Source organism: Zingiber officinale, chromosome 8A (assembly GCF_018446385.1).
Source record: "Zingiber officinale cultivar Zhangliang chromosome 8A, Zo_v1.1, whole genome shotgun sequence".
Taxonomy (NCBI): Eukaryota; Viridiplantae; Streptophyta; class Magnoliopsida; order Zingiberales; family Zingiberaceae; genus Zingiber; species Zingiber officinale.
The window spans coordinates 93,315,381-93,320,788 of NC_056000.1; positions in this window are offsets into that span (position 1 = coordinate 93,315,381).

Consider the following 5,408-nt stretch of genomic DNA (forward strand, 5'->3'; position numbering starts at 1 on the left):
CCAACAATCTGCTGCCACCTCCGACGACGTCGACCGCTACCTACCGACCGTCGCCCGACGCCTATTGTTGCAGCCTACCGCCACCTTCGTGCTCTGGTCATATCGATTCGAGGATAATTTCGAAAAAATAAATTCATAACCTCAGGAATCAACAAAAACCAAGGTAGGCGAAGGTATTTCTATTCCGGGTTGAATCCCCCAATTGATGACGTGTGCTGACGTTTTGGAATCGAGGAAAACTTAGGAATCCAAAAAAACCTCGAACCAAACGCAGTTATCATGAATAACCATAAACAGATAACCAAGGTTATCCACGATAACCCCGAACCAAACATGCCCTAAGAGTTAGTGTCACGCCCAGAGGAGTCCCTGCCTGAAGAAATTTCGACAGCATCTCCCCTGTACGGGTGACAATCTGAAGCATTACTACATACAAAATATACCTCAGCCACACTCGGCTGGAATATATATGCAAAATAGAAATAACATAACCATGCAGTTAATATACACAGCCTACCCGACTGGACATAAATGAATAAAACATATAACATAATACAACAACCCACACGGCTGGATATAAGCACAACCACGCAGTTAATAACAGCTCACTCGGCTGGAACAAAATAAACACACAGCAGCGGAAGACATAAAACGATACGAACGTAAAACCAACAACGACACTAACAAAAATACCTGTCATCACAGACTTGACCCAAAATTCATAGCGACTTATTGAAAACAAAATACACAAAATCATCATACCACCCAAACGATAACAAAATCCAAAAAGAAAACTGTCCTCGAGTGTGACATGGGACTGGCAGCCGGGACTCTCCAAGCATCCATGACTCATCTATCTGTTACATGGCGAAAGCAAATCATATTGTGGGGTGGTGAGTATTGGAACTCAGCGGGTAAAGAAAGATAGTGCACGAACATAATATATAACTAAAAAGTGAGCCAAAAGTATACAGTCTCATAAGAGGAAATAGCAGATACTACAATAGAATCAAAATAAATGCTCATACCTGAAATCATATCCTAGGCCAGGCATAGTATGTCAGAACTGATACTACAGTACTGCTCATAACTACAGAGGTAATAAGCAAGGTGTATATAAATTTCCAATGACTAAACATCGACAATGAGAATATATCTCAACACAAGTAAGTATATGTGAACAACCGCAGTAAGCAATAACAGCATATATAGAGAGCAGCATCCAAAACAAATATAATAACAACAGCGTATGCATGGATGGTCACTCCCGCCCACCTCTCTGCACCATGACCCCTGTATGGTCGAGAGGTCGGGTCAGTGACAGACTGTACACCACTCCAGCTACCACTCACATGAGTGGCCGAGGGGACAGTTGCATAGTAGCTAACTAGCTACATCTGCGACGGAGTCCCTGCTGCTCGTACTCCAGCTACCACTCACACGAGTGGCCGAGTGTGGCATGACAGGACAAGTGACATCAACTCTAGCTACCACTCTCACGAGTGGCCAAGGATGCGGCATGCATGCAATGACACGATGCGAACAATGCAACAGTCATCATATATATATATATATAAGCAGAAACAGGTATGCTACATGAAGCCAGCATGCTCAATATCGTACATAAATAAACAATAGTCAAAGCATACAAACATGGTATCTAGTATCTGCTACTGATCATGGACAACAACAAGAGACTGTATAGATATGGAACGAATTTCTCAAAGATTGCGTGGAAGTATCAAACGCAGGAAAGTAAGAGTGGAGTCAAGGTAAACAATCCTTATCCAAAATAATTCATGCACTAAGGTCAAAGTACTAAAAGAAAACAAAGCAAGAAGTACCCGCCTTTATACGTAGATCGTGTTCGAAAATCCTACGTCGAGACGCTCGTCTCGAAACAAAGTCCTACGATCACATAATATATTTAGCTAATTACATAGGAAGTAACTAACTAAACAACTCCCAAATCTCGTTCTACCAATCGATACTAGAAGTCTGGAACCATCATGAAAAATAAAGCGACAACAGAGACAATCCCCAATCCACTCAAATCTGTTACAACATCCTCAACTACCACAAGAAGAACCCAGCATCAATTTACTATAGGTAAGACCTCAAACTAGTACACATTGGAAAACCTCAGCGAAAAGCATAGAATTAAATCTAGATGCTGCTACAACTATCTAGCTTAAGCAAGTAAAATTTAGAGAGCATTAACAACCAACGATAAAGTATCAAATCCGAACTCTGTTGCAACCAATAAAACACTTCAAAAGAAATGAGTTACGAACTTCCAAATCCGTTCATAATTCATTCTACACGAAGGAAGTAAGCACAGCTCCAAATCAGAATCAAAACTACCAACACCCAAAAATAAAAGCACCATAAAAAGCCATTTTAACCTCTTCCAAACTGTTTGATAATACCGCAGCCAACACTAGAGATCAAAGCACAATGTATAGCTATCCTAAATGACTCAAATCTGTCCATAAATCTAAAGTCAATCCCAGAACATCAAGAGCAACTGCAAAATTGTTTCGCCACCTCCAAATCTGTCAGGATGTTACCACAACTTTGAAGAACAAAACCCACAACGAAAAGGTTACAATCTACTAAGTTTATTCCAAAATATTCAACACCTTCACCAAGAGCAAAATCGCAAAAGAAACAAATCCAAACCATTTTCAACCAAAAACATCCAGTAGGATAATGCAAGGAAGGTTGATCGGTTTCCGAAACTTCTCAAATCTGTTCCAAGTAATCGAAATCACTACACAGAAATAAAGCCACATCAAAAACCAATCACATTCCTCCTAAACCTAGAGCAGAAAATCGGACACAAAGATTCATTGAAGAAATAAGGGCATCCTTCGAAATCATTCTATACGCCAACTCCCAATAAACCTCCCAAATCCTACACATTCCATAAGATTTCCACACAAAACATACCTAAACAATCCGATGGGCAGTGTGGCATACGATGGCGTCGACAGCGCTGGGCAGAGGAGGGGCGGCACTGCGGTGCTTGCGTGAGGGAGCGATCGCGGCTGTGGTGGCCCCGTGAGTGTCGGCGGTGCTCGGGTGTCGACGAGGGGGAGACGCCGGCGGCGTCCGAGGGTGCTCATGCGAGGGAGTGCAGCGACGCAGGGTGAGGGCTCGGCGGTGGTTCGACGCGAAGGGAGAATCGGGAGAGGAAGGTGTCGGCGTGGGTTTTAGGGCACGCGGGTGAGGAAATAATAGAGAGGATTTAAAAACCTAGGTATATTTGATTAAAATCGAATAATAAAAACGAGTAACAAAATGATAACTTAAACGTTAACCTTGTGTTTGGTTTTTCAAGATCTATACAAAAGATGAACTAGTCATGATGCGAAAACTAATAACTAGTTATACCTTTTGTAGCTTATAGACCTCTTGATCTTCTATCGTATTCCTCTCCTTCTCTTGAACGTCGTGTGAGTGACGATCTTCCAAGATGAAAATCACTCAAGCTTCTTCCAAGGCTTCCAAGATCCGGCCACCAACCTGTAACGCCCGCCCTCCCTGCTACTAAAGGGACGGGGCTACTTACTTACTTAACTATTCCAGGATACACATGCATATTTAAAATTTCTTTCTAGTAACATAAAGCAGCGGAAATATCATGAAGTTGTACTGGAATGTAACATGATACACTTGGTTCATGTCAATCATAACAAAAATAACATAAGCAGGTCTTTATTTGTTTTAGCCGAGCCACTGCCACACACATCTCCTTGCCTCTCCTACAGCTCCATTAGGTCATCCATTCCTTGCCTTTATCTGTGGTACAAGGAAAGTAAGCTATGAGCACACAGGCTCAGTAAGATCCTTTCCTACTCACAAAAAAAATCGTATTTCATAGCATAGTCTTATAAGCATATAACAATGGAGACATAATCATCCAACATAATATCATGTGAACATAGCCTCCTATCATATCATATCATTAAGGAAACATCATACTCTTAACATATCATAATAAAGGCATCATGTAATGTGAATCATAGAAGCATAACATATCAGCAGGTCATATGAATCGTAAACAAAAACATCTCATAACATCATGTCCTATAAGTCATAAGAGTATGGCATAACATCATGTCATATAATTCATAAAAGAAACATATCATATCATGAATGGGTGCATCATGCAGAATGTCTTTTTAAAACATATGTCATGTCAAGTGCAAGATGTCTTTAAACATATCTTTTGATACTTAAATATAATATCATCATCATGAGGGGCTTGTACCACATACATACATAAATGCGTGCAATCCCTAGGACAGGGTAGCTAGCCCCGAACCTACTAGGGATCTAGACCCGTTCATAGTCCGTCGGCCTAGAGGCGTACTAAGGAGCCCATCCCTTTTTACTAGACCCGTTCATAGTCCGTCGGCCTAGGGGCGCTTATGGAGCCCACCCTTGGTACAAGTCATACAAAGTAAAATACATGTCGTGCATATCATATCATCATAACTGTCATATCATATCAACATAAATGTCATGCTCTTGTCTTAACATGAAGAGTGCTCTTAATCCCAACTTAAGGGAAGCAACTCTTAGCCATTTTCTTATCATATCATAAGGCATGCATACTTGGGCACAAAGCCATCATAAACATCATTTTCATGCCTGGTTCATAAGCTTACATAAATGAGCATGCAACATATTTGAATCATACATACTTGGGTACATAGCCATCATAAGAATCATTTCATGCATGGTTCATAAGCATACATAAATGGCATGTTACTTGTCTTATCATAAAGCATGCATACTTAAACATAAAACACATCATAAGAGTCATCATCATGCAGGGTTCATAAGCATACTTAAATGAGCATATAATGCATCATAGGAAAACATAATCATACATGGAAACATTTACTAGCATCTCCTAATTCATATCCTAGTATGTGAGACACCTAGCCAAAATCATAATTGGGTCTCTAACCCTAATTCCATATAGTGGCCGAAAGTCACCATGCTTGGTTTTAGATTACAACATCATATAAGCTTGTGAACCTTAGATAAATTTCAGATCATAAACTATAAAATATCATGAGCATAAGAAGTTTAGATTCTAAGCTTCCTAGGCCTTTTAACTTAGTTGTGGCCGAACCTTTAAGAACATGAAACTAAGTTCTATACAAGCATAAGAATACCAAACTAACTCCATATCATATCATAAGGAAGTCTATAAGCATGTTAGATTAGGTTTTAAGCTTCTTGAAACCCTAAAATCTATCATGGCCTAAACTTCAAGAAAAAGGAAATAAATTTCTAAGCAACATATAAACAAATACCTAGCCAAGTTCATATCATATCATAAGGAAGTCTATGAGCATGTTACATTAGGTTTTAAGCTTCTTGAAACCCTA